At 37.1% G+C, this 12,775-nt stretch overlaps 1 protein-coding gene and 1 non-coding gene across 3 annotated transcripts in view; one reads left to right on the top strand and one right to left on the bottom strand.

Moving 5' to 3' along the window:
• Positions 1-12,775, bottom strand: part of Robo2 (roundabout guidance receptor 2) — a 1,624,501-nt gene that overhangs the window by 1,400,988 nt on the left and 210,738 nt on the right. The window lies entirely within an intron of this gene.
• On the top strand, positions 1,973-2,104 carry LOC132648845 (small nucleolar RNA SNORA17). The gene has a single exon (XR_009587246.1). It is a non-coding gene; the product is annotated as a small nucleolar RNA SNORA17 (small nucleolar RNA).

Raw genomic sequence — 12,775 nt, forward strand, 5'->3', positions numbered from 1 at the left:
CCAGCCAAGGACCAGGCATGGAGATATCCTAGAAACTCTGCACAGATGTAGCCCATGGGCAGCTCAGTGTCCAAGTGGAATTCCCTAGTAAGTGGAACAGGGACTGTGTCTGACATGAACTCAGTGGATGGCTCTTTGATCACCTTCCCCTGAGGGGGAAGCAGCCTTGCCAAGGAACACAGGAAGACAATGCAGTCAGTCCTGAGGAGAGCTGATAGGCTAGGGACAAAGGGAAGGTGAGGATGACCTCTCCTATCAGTGGATTTGGGGATGGGCACGGGAGAAGATGAGGGAGGAAGGGTGAGATTAAGGAGGGAGGAGGGAGGAGGGAGGAGGCTACAGCTGAGATACAAAGTTAATCAAATGTAATTAATAAAAAATAAATTTTTTAAAAATAAAATGAAAATGGTACACAAAATAATCAAAATATACATCATGGGCAGGAGAGAAGCCTCAAATGTTAAGAACACTGGTTGCTCTTTCAAAGTTCCTGAGTTCAATTCCCAGCAACTACATGCAGCTCATAAATATCTATAGTGAGATCTGGTGCCCTCTTCTGGAGCACAGGCATACATAAAGGCAGAATGCTCTATAAATAATAAATAAATATACACCATATTATAGCCACATGGCTTTCAGTATAAGATGAAAATAAAGATGAAGGCTCTAACGAAATTACAGAGATCATTCTTTCATTTAATGGGATCAAATATATATGGCATGTCACAAAGTTTGATAAATGATGAGACAAAATGAATAATAATACTCCTCTTGAATACTTCATGGGCACATGTGCGACCTGACAGGTAACTTCAGTGAAATATGACAAATTCTAGCACAAAGATTCAAGAGGACCATGGAAACACAGGAAGAGTACAAGGTCAGCTTCCACTTTGAAACAGAGGGAAATGTGTACTATATGCTGGGAAGAAAAGAATTTATAAAACAGGAGTTCTCAGAAGAAAAAACAGTAGAAGAGAAAGGCTTTACCAGATAGAGAGCAAAGGTGCCCACAGTCCTCCAGTGGGCCAATTGGCACTGCAGCACGAATGTTTCCTTCCTGAGAGCTGCAGGCCCAAACATACCAGTTACTCCTCTCAGAAATACCCACCATGGAGACTCATAGTTAGAATTATTCTATCAATTGGTTTTTACCTTCTCTCTTTATATTTGCCAATGAAAAAATTTCAAAAATTATCTCACATTTGTGGGCAAATATTTGATAATAGATACAACAACAACAAAATAACACCATATCTAAGACACAGGGATATGTTGAGAATAAATAATTTTTTTTTAATTTTTTATTAATTAAACTTTATTCATTTTGTATCCCCCATAAGCCCTTCCCTCCCCCCCTCCCGATCCCACCCTCCCGCCCCTTTCTGCATGCATGCCACTCCCCAAGTCCACTGATAGGGGAGGTTCTCCTCTCCTTTCTGATTTTAGTCTATCAGTTCTCATCAAAAGTGGCTGCATTGTCCTCTATTGTGGCCTGGTAAGGCTGCTTCCCCCTCAGGGGGAGGTGGTCAAAGAGCAGGCCAATCAGAATAAATAATTTTTATTTGAAAAATGTCCCGCCCCTCTCCAAATTTACAAATATGTCTAATGCATCCAACTAAACTTGTTATTTGATTTTTTGACCCTTAATCTAACAAAAATCATGTAATTAAAATATGTAAGTAATTTTGACTAGTAATGAAACATAATGTTAATAGTAACTCCTAAATAATCTTAATTTGTGTTATTGAAAAGAACTTGGGTCCTGGTGTTAGAAGATTTGCAGTGAAACAAAACAGTACCACTTTTTCTATGTCATTCTGAGTATCTTCATCAAGAGATAACATTATCATCCTTCAGATCTGAGAGTGACTTATGAAAATTTATGTTTTTTTAACTATGAGAATTTCTATTAAAGATGAGTTTACAGCTGTTCAGAACTATTTCAGAATATGATTTAAAATCATATGTGCCTGCCCCTGAAAGCATTGCAGGTGTGGCTGCTGTGACGCGTGTGTATCAATAAGTGACAACGAGGAGAGAGGCTATGTGTAGGCTCAGTGTTCTGATCTATGAACATCTGAGTGATTATTAGTCTAATATTCCCCAAAAATAAGCGAGTCTGAGATGACCACCAGCCTGGCACCAGGGGGCTTGGACAGGGAGGCAGCATGAGGTGACCACCAGTCTATGGTTGGGCAGGGTCCTATGGCTCCCAAGACAGGGAGCAAGCCAGAGACTAGAAAAATCCTGCCTGGGTCTGAGGGCTCCTGGTAAGGCCAGGTGAGGAGCAAAGTCAAGAGGACCACCACACCAGTGCCATGGGGCCTGGACAGGGAGCCAGCCTATGGCCTGAGGTAGAGAAGACCAGGCCTGGGATGGCTCCTCATCATAATGCACGAGAGGGGCATCTCATGACATGAGAGAAGTTGTATGGCATGTTATAATAATTTTAAGAAAAGTTCAAAATTGTACATATTTTGAAATATAATGGTAGCCTGGATATTGTGGTATCAAAGGGCTGACTATACTTCTCCTCCTAGGTGGTATTCAATATTTGACAGAGACATTTTATTAAATTATTAAATCTCTATATTAGAAGACACTTAATAGCACTCCAAGAAAGCTTGTTTTCAAACATGTGGAATTTGCTCTTTCTTTGTTTGCTGATACCGTTAATTTTGTCATCTTTAGCGTAAAACTGTGAAAAGTTAGGAGGTAAAATATTATGGCTGGTTTTGAATAAGGAATGTCTGAAATGATCAGTGGTGACTGTACTGGCAAGCGAACAGGTTTTTTCTCCCCAAGTACCCTCTTTATGAGCAGCATGTGTGCAGAGATTATTTGACACCTACTGGAAAAGTCCCAGATGAGACCTAGTTCAGCCGCATTGTGATTCTCTATCTTACTAGGTCCAAATCTGTCAGCACTGATCAAGTTACATCAATATTGCAGTGGTTTGAATAGTTATGGCCCCTAAAATTCATGTCTCTGAATGTTTGGCTCATTGGGAGTGACACCATTAGGAGGTGTAGCCTCTTTGTTGGAGGAAGTAGGTAACTGTGGCGGCAGGCTTTGAGGTCTTCTAATGCCCTGTGTGACATTCTCCTTCTGCTTCCTGCGGATCAAGACGTAAAATGCTTGCCTTCTTCAGCACCATACCACCCTGCCCTCTGCCATGTTTTCTACCAGGACAATAATGGACTAAACCTCTGAAACTGTAAGCCATACCCAATTAAATGCTTTCTTTATAAGAGCTGCCATGGTCATGGTGTCTCTTCATGGCAATAAAACCACAACTAAGATATTTATGTTAAATAATGTAGAGTTATGCTGGGAAGATAGCTCAGATTGTAAAATATTTTTGAGAGCACATACCTGAGATTGATTCCCTAGAAATGACTTTAAAGGATGAGCAGGAATGGTAATGCTTCCTTGACTTATAATCCCTGCTATGTAGAGGCAGATATGGGTGAATCTCTGAGACTCACTGACTACCCAAGCCAGCTCACTCACTGAGTTCCAAGCCATTGAGGGACCTTGTCTAAAAAAAAGAAAGAAAGAAAGAAAGAAAGAAAGAAAGAAAGAAAGAAAGAAAGAAAGAAAGAAAGAAAGAAAGAAAGAAAAAAAAAAGAAAGAAAAAGAGAAAAAATGAAAACCATCCTTTGATACAAAAGTTGATATGGGGGAAGGGCTCCCCTTTTCTGGGGGAAAAGGTGAGGAAGGGGGGATTGGGAGAAGAGGGAGGAACCCTTAAGATGTAAAGTAAATAATTCGAAATTTAAAAAAGAAGGAGAAAGAAAAAAGAAAACCATCTTTTGAAATGACAGCAAAGTTTGATCCCTGGTGTCCACAGAGATATATACATCATCAGATAACACACACTGTATATTACTATATATGCTTGCATACTACCCCACCGTGAACACATACACACCCAAATACATGTGCAATGCACTTACAAAAGACATTACAGGATTAATCATTTGCAGGCCAAAAAAGACACTCATTTTTTCATCTTCAGAAATATGATAGTTATGTTTAAGACAAAATGATGTAATTGCCCATAACACTTAAGGCATTGAATTGCTTTTACTGTTTAATTTCTCAAGCTTCATTGTATACTCATATTTCTATCCAGACTTTCACACATAACATAAAACACATAACATGATTTTTAAAGATTAGCATTCTGATTTTATAGTCCAGCTATGTAATAAAATGGTCTAAGATTAATGTTCTCAGGAAATTAGTCTTATTGGGGAAAGTATCCTAGTGTCTGTATGTTGGCATAGTTTGCTTATGATAAGTTTTTTTTCACACCAAATTGCCAACCTTAGAAAGAATGAGAAATGCACAAAGCCACATGTCTTAAGCCAGCACAGTATGTATGTTCCCTTCAATCAATTTGCAAACAAACATTGATTCACTTTTCTTTATCGTTTTCCCAGCTTTAAATATGCTCATCAAAGGGATTATCAACACTTGCTCAGCACTTGTGATAGTATGTTAAATAGACTCAAGATGACTAGAAACAGCACAAGTGTAAGTAATTGAGTTTCAAAAGATTTTAGGTTTGTTTTACAGATATATCTAAATGTGGGCCCTTTCAAGTGTTCTTCACCCTGATTTGGAATATAAATTCATCTGGAAACTAGACATGAACATAAGCCTAAAATTAGAGTGATAACTTAACTGACTGATGGTTAACAAGGGCTCTCGTTAGGGCACAAACAAGGAATATGGAGGAGAATAAGGTTTAGAAGGCAGGCCTTGCTCCCTTTTGAAAATGGTGGAAGGTACGTGGAACAGTGAGACAAAACTGGTGAGTCTTGGGTTCTAAATTAGGTGATTCCAGGAACAATTCCATCATGGCTAGAGACTGCAATTCTATTTTCTAATATTATAATAAATAATAATTATTATAATTAATTACACATAATATTTGCAATTAAATTATTGATTATACATCATCAGATAACACACACTGTATATTACTATATTATAATATGTTTGTGTTTTACTTTAATCAACTGGTTGTACAGAACTGTCTACTTAGACTTCACTTCCTTGCTGAACTGACCCATAGGTTAAACATAGTTCTTATAAAGAAAGCATTTAAAAACACCTTGCATAGACAAAACACTGTACAAAACAAAACGCCCTCTGAACAATCCACAGGATACAAATTAATCATCAAAGCATTAGTAATAAAATTTAACTTAACAGCTATAAAGAATATAGGATTTTATTGATTAATTAAAAGTAAAGAAAATTTCTAGGTAGAATTGCTACCCAAGGCAAATAACATGAGCATTCCTTTGTCTGTGAGAATATCAATTCTCTTTATATATAAGGTGATTATATTATATTTATATCCATTAAACTTTGTAAACACACACACTCCACACACTACATAGATACATACTCACTCACTCAGTCCACACACACACATACTTCTGCTATAACTATAGCTTCATTAACTCCACAATTTGGAAGTACCATCGGCTTAAGGATGGTATTAAGTCCAAGGCTTGGCATACAATAAGGTCATTGAACTGACAAATATATCTTTTCAATCCTTGATCTTATTTTTAATACACAGGAAGTTTCAGTTATTTTATTCTCTACCTTGGTTATTGGTGACAGTTACTAGTTCATAGTTAATTTCCCAGCCTTTGATGCAGTTCAGACAGGACCTGGGTAATAAGAAGTCTATACCACATCTACAAAAGCAAATCAGCAAGTATACTATTTATGTTTAATTTGCACTTGTATGGCTTTTAATTTTTTTTGGCAGTTTTATAGATAGTGTAGCTAAGGGATTAGACAAGTAACCTTTGAAATGCTATTTTTCTGTCACTTGAAACACATGGAAGAAATTTCCTTCTTACTTTCCTATTTCTGCTTCTATTTAGTATATATCTTTCTTTTATGAACATGGCTATACGCAGAAAGCAATATTCAATACAATATTTCCAGTTATGACTCAGAAAACTAATTCCACAGAATGTTTAAACAATCAGGGCAAGTCAGACCAAATATAATATAGTCAAATACGGTAGATTTCAAATTTAGAACCCTAGAAAAGAAACATGCCCTGAGAACCAAAATTTTCCTGCTTAGTTTCCCAGTTAAATCAACATCCTTCTTTTAGATTAAAAGAAGAAAGAAAAAAATTAGAAAGAGTTGTTGTTTTCTTTAGCTTTATTTTTGTTTTGACAGAAAATGTAGAAAAGCGGATTTTTTTGCAAAGAAAAAAAAAAGAAAGAAATGCTGTTAAGAAGATATACCAAGAAAATGTCACACTCTCTGTTTTACAATCAGTTTAAGCATCTCTTATTTTCACGAATCTTTGTTTAACATTAGAGAAGATTTCAGATAGTCTTTAATTTTATCTTTTTATTGAATTCCCATTGGTTTAAAAATTAAAGCTAACTAAGGAAAAGGTATACCAAGCTTAATGCATTGGAGATGAACACACTTCTGAGGACAGCTCATACCAAGACAGAGCTGCTACTCATTATCTGTGAGACTTTTTTCATGGAGCTCATGCCCTGGCAGCTCCCAACTACCCTCTGAATGCAGTCATTGTTACTGAATTTATTTTAATATTTCTTGTTTTATTTTTTGAAGGATATTTTCCCCAAACATTCTAATTTGATGTTCCCCATTTGTTACAGATTTGAACCCTTATAACGTTCAAACTTTTTGAGTAGGATAGGAGGCTAGGTTTAGCTGGTTACAATTTTATAGCATAAATCACTGTGGTCCTTTGTTTACTGAATATCTGATACTTAAGATGCTAATCCAAAAATTATATTAAAGTCCCATCAATTTTTTTAGACTATCGCCTGTGTTTTGTGTATTCATTAAGAAGCGTATAATGTCTAATGTTTAAGTTTATATTCTTTGGAATATGAATAGTTATTCGTGTCTAAACTATTTCTGCTAAATCCTTGGGGAATGTCACATAATGATAGACTAATTTTGTAATTTTTTTTATTGCATTACTATGCCTGAGTATCATATGCCTTACTTTAGAAGTGTCTGTTATCTAACCAGGAAGGACTCGATCTTGTTTAAATGCAGCATGCACTAGAAGTTCTATCCAAATGTCCGCACGCCTCTCCATAGGCGTCAGCCTTTCCCGCAGTTGCACTGGCACCATTGGTTAGTCTCTGTAAAGCGAGTTACGAACAAAAGTGATAGAAACCATGTTGCAGCTCATTACTAAAGGATCACCTCATTGAATATCAGGTTCCTTGATCTCTCTTGTGAGGACTTGAGGAGCATGAGTTCCAAATGACAAGGCTGTAAGACCGCATCTGAGTTACTGTTGAGAGGAGACTGCATCTATATCAGATGCTTGCTGGGAGAAAACATTCCTAATGTATGTTCAGACACACACACACACACACACACACACACACACACTCACTCACTATAACATGATTGATCTAATTCAGTGCCTATCATCATCCACCACAATTGAAACACAGGGATAACAAAAAGTAATATTTATACCTCAGAATGGCACTGAATAAACTAAATGGGACTAGAAGTTCCTTGAAGTTTCCTGAGACATACCAGAGGTTAATTCTTTGAAATGCTGGCAGGTATTTATAACTTCAAAGGTATTAAAAAAGAAACTTTCAATAATACTGCTGAGCAGTGCTAGTGCATATAAAATCCCCTAGTTCAAATTGATAAATCAATTTTTACATTAAAAACATAAATAGAACTATCCTAAGTAAGTTCTGTTATTTTCAAACATGAACACATATATAATCAGAAAGACAGCTGTCAAACCCTTTCTAAAACTGAAGCAAATTTCAAAATATGTATATCCAGAAAGCCCTGTAAGAATTCCACTGAAGGGTTTAATAGTTCATATCAAATATTCCATTTAACGTTCTCTTCTATATATCCCATCAATCTTTTGATTGACTGACTTTGAAGCTCTATTAATGCATCCTACAGTCAAAGTTTAAATGGAGTTTAATGGAACTCATCCAAATCTATAATAGCATTCTCCCCCGAAATTAACTTATAACCCACAAGTTAATGAAAGGAGTGCAGCTGCCTTTTCCCAGGGTGGGATACTGCTGAGTATGTCAAAGTGCAGAACTTCACACCACAAAGATGGCCTGGAGTCCTGCTCCTTCCACTGAAGTCCTGGGATGCCCTAACTCTGGATGCACATTAAGGATGCTGCTACACATCACATGGATACTTTAACAGCAGTGGCTGCTACAGAAGTTAAATCATGCTTTATAGCTCATTGAGAAATATAGAAGTTGCACAATTTTCACAGTCCTTTCCAGACTAATGTCAATATCTAATGCCTATTTTAATCTTGGCAAAATGTCTTATGACTAATATGATACCCAACAGTTAGGGTGAATCTGTAATTGTGTGTCTCTTTTAAAAAAAAATGTGTTATTAAAGAGGTATTTCCAAAGTCAAACATATTATGCTATGCTTTTCTCCCAAATAAAACAACATATCGAAATGGTTGAGTTACCCAGGGAAAGCATTGTCCTTCTGTTGTATTCACCAGGAAAATAATCAAGTGTTTGGTAAACGGGTCATTTGAGGAAAGGCTATAGAACTGAATTTATTTACAACAGGAACAGACGGCTGCCAGCATACATGGCTGAGGTGTGGAGGCTTGGGGTTTACAACTTTATGCTATATAAGGCAACAGCATATGGGAGGTGCTAAGCAGCTGTTCTATTCCTTTTCCGGAAATAGTTATGCTTAGGAGTCCCAGCCAGCAGAAATAGGACCAATTGATCAAAGTTACAGCCAGACAAATATTGGCTTGTCATAAAAAAAAGAGCATTCTTAAAATTAGAACTATTGGAAACTGAAATAAGTTGCCTCAGGAGATAAAATAATCTTGTAGCTCTGGTATCTCATGGAACCCTGCCTTGACATAATCCTTTAAAAAAAAACAAAAAACAAAAAACAAAACATTTATCTCATTTTAGACTGGAAAGGGAAGAGAAGGAGGCAGAAAGAAAGAGAGATGGAGATTTCCATGTGAGCATTATCTGAGATCAGTACAGTATCTACCAGGGATGGGGTGACTTGTTTATGAAGACTCTTTCATGATAGCTTTGGGTTATATAAATGAAAGCCCCGAGAAGCAGTCAGGGATAGTGTAATGTAATGCAATGCTGTAATGGTGAGTTTGGCTTCTTATGTCTGCAGAGAAGAAGGAGGGATAAAAAAAAAAAAAGAAAAAAATTAGCAAGAGGAATTAAGACCTAGCAACATGTTGAGGTTAGGAGAAGCAGAGAACCATGGCTTTGGGTTCACAGAAGTAATGATGTAGAGTTTAACTCAAAACATTTTTTCCTAGTTTCTGACGTACTGAATCCTTTTATTCCTTATTTCAGAAAACACTCACTTATCTCAAGTCTCAAGACCAATCAGCAGCTGTTCTTACTTCTACAGACCATGGCTCTAATCTTGGAGAGATAATATAAACATATAAATTAATGTATAGCTGTATTACAAATAGTTTTACTGTTATGGAAGACAGCTATAATTGATTATACTGGAGTGTGAATTGGGAGAAAAGTGTTATTTTAGTATCTCTATAGAAAAGGTCTACCCAACATGGTAATAATTTTGCAAATAATGATGAAGTGGGCAGTAGCTTAAGGATATTACATTTTCAGAGAAATCTAATATTATCCATGAGGAAATGACTCCTCCCACATTTTCTGCAATCCAAGCCACAGCTGTCTTGGTTCATTTATTTATTTATTTATCTATTTTTTTATTTTTTTATTATAAGTTACATTTTACTTACTCTGTATCCCAGCTGTATCCCGTTCCCCCATTCCCTCCCAAACCGTCCCTCCCTCCCTCATCTCCTCCCTGCCACTTTCCAAGTCCACTGATTGGGGAGGATCTCCTCCCCTTTCATCTGACCCTGTTTTATCAGGTATCTTCAGGACTGGCTGCAAAGTCTTCCTCTGTGGCCTAGCAGGACTGCTCCTCCCTTGGGGGGTGGGGAGGTCAAAGAGCCTGCCATTGAGTTCCTGTCAGAAATAGTCCCTGTTCCCCTTACTACGGGAAACCAATTGGTTACTGAGCTACCACTGGCTACATCCAAGCAGAGGTTCTGTTATATCCATATATGGTCCTTGCTGGAGTGTCAGTCTTAGAAAAGACCCCTGTGCCCAGATATATTTGATCCTTGTGGAGCTCCTATTCTTTCCACATCATACAAACTCTCCCTTTTTTCATATGATTCCCTGCACTCTCCTGAAGGTTTGGTTATGAGTCTTAGTATCTGCTTTGATACACTGCTAGGTAGAGTCTTTCAGAGGCCCTCTGCGGCAGGCTCCTGTCCTGTTACTTGTTTTCTCCTACGTCCAATGCACCTCCCATTTGTCTAAGTGAGGATTGATCATCTTATCCCGGGTCCTCTTTCTTGATTATCTTCTTTAAGTTTATAGATTTCATTATGTTTGTAATATTTATAGGACTATATGAGTGAGTATATACCATGTGTGTCTTTCTCCTTCTGGGATACCTCACTCAAAATGATCTTTTCTAGATCCCACCATTTGCCTGCAAATTTCATGATTTCCTCGTTTTTCATTGCTGAGTAGAATACTTGATTTTTGACAAAGAAGCCAAAACCATTCAATGGAAAAAAAGACAGCGTCTTCAAAAAATGGTGCTGGTCCAACTGGATGTCTACATGCAGAAAAATCAAAATAGATGCATATTTATTACCCTGCACAAAACTAAAGTCCAAGTGGATCAAAGACCTCAACATAAAACCAGATACTCTAAATCGGTTAGTAAAAAAAGTGGGGAAGCGCCTAGAACTCAATGGCACAGGAGACAACTTTCTGAACAGAACACCAACAGCACAGGCTCTAAGAGCACCAATCAATAAATGGGATCTCATGAAACTGAAAAGCTTCTGTAAAGCAAAAGACACGGTCGTCAGAACAAAACAACCTACAGACTGGGAAAGGATCTTGGTTCCTTTAATTCCAAAAAAGAATTCATGCCAGGACAAGGTTGAGGAAGCAAGAACTAGATTTATCCCAATATTTGATAAAGCAACAGTGAAACATAATTTCCAGAGTCAAGAACTGACCCAGTAAAGGGTCAATGGCAAAGAGCTTCTTAGTCCTAATCCACCATTCCTCTTCATCGTGCCCATCCCGGAAAGGGCAGGGATGTTCTTCTTCTTACAACAGGTAGAGACCTTTCAGAAACATCGGCTACTCACAACTTAGGTGTTATTATAGTAGAAGTCATCCAAGAGTATGTGAAAGTTACAACTAACCTTAAAGTTGACATGTTTACTAAGAGGAAAGACAATGATATCATGAGCTTGGACTTATCAGACTGGGGAATAGAGATTCCTGGGAGTTTGCTAGAGCCTACCTAGAAAAATTGTGCTGTATTTTGAAAAATCCCATTATTGTCTTTATGGGGTCAACTTAATTGTCTCATACCCAGCTGCAAACAAGCCCACTTATCTGCTTTTTTAGTTAACAATTTTAACCTTAATATTCATCTTATCCTTGACATTTATTTTTATCATAATAGTAACAGCTTGCATCAGGGCCTTGAGGTAGAAGTGGGCTATATTTGAGATTAAAGTTCTCTAAAGAAAAAGAATGGGAACTAAACTCACAAAGACAGGCTGCAGTTAAGTCTTGGAAAATGAAAATCTAATTTCATTGTTATTGTAAACCTGGCATTTAGACAGGCACCAACAATCTCCTAATTTATACTTTGAAAGGATTACCTCTTCCTCAAAAGTGTATAGGTATTTGGGATGAGGACTTAGTTGATGGGATTGGTGATTATTTATTTTATCCAAGTATTATTTAAAAAGGAGTGATAAGATATGCTGATCTGCATAGAAAGAGTAGAAAGGACCGAGGGGTTCAGTAAAACACTTGTGATACATACAAAACCCAGAATCTGAGATTTGAAAAGACAATAATCCATAAATTCTTTTTTATGCATGTGCTATAACTGGGACTTAAGACCTACAAAGATAAATATGGGTGGCATTAGCATATGCATGGTATATTCAGAGTAAAACCGAGCGAATGAATGAGATAACATAAAAAGTGGATATAGCTGAAACACTTAAATAGACAATCACTGAGTTCTGGGAGAATACAATTTTATACAAGCAGGGAAATAATTGAAGATACGGTAAATAAGGACAGGAAAGCCATGGGAACAGCAGGATACTGGGCAGTGATGTCTCATAAAATACAAGTAGATGAGTGTCTTAGAAGGAAACCAATGATTTGTACTCAAATAAGAAATAATTAGTAGATTCTAGTAAAAATGGAGCTGGGTAATACTGAAAGTGTTGTGATTGTGTGTGAGAAATGGACAGAATGCTACACAGAATGAAGACTGACTTGGATGAGAATGATCAATTATATGCAAATATGTTGGATTCTTTCTAGAAATTCTGTTAGGAAGGGGAATAAAAGAATGGAGGAGTGTAAGGGAAGAAAAGATTGCGATTGTGTTGAAACATACTGCAAAATGGTAGCCTGACTTTATTTATTCCGTATAAAAAGTCAGGCATGGCTAAGGAATGCAGGAAATAAATAGTCAATGTTCTTCACATGTTTGAGTGGCTAACAGGGTAAGCATATATCTGAAAGGGCTGTCTTTAGTCAATATGGAAGCACTGTATAGTCAGATGGAGGAGGTTGTGGATTTTGTCTACCTTGTGGGTGGGTGGTGCACAGATATTTTG

This window comes from Meriones unguiculatus, chromosome 17, assembly GCF_030254825.1.
Source record: "Meriones unguiculatus strain TT.TT164.6M chromosome 17, Bangor_MerUng_6.1, whole genome shotgun sequence".
Classification (NCBI taxonomy): domain Eukaryota; kingdom Metazoa; phylum Chordata; class Mammalia; order Rodentia; family Muridae; genus Meriones; species Meriones unguiculatus.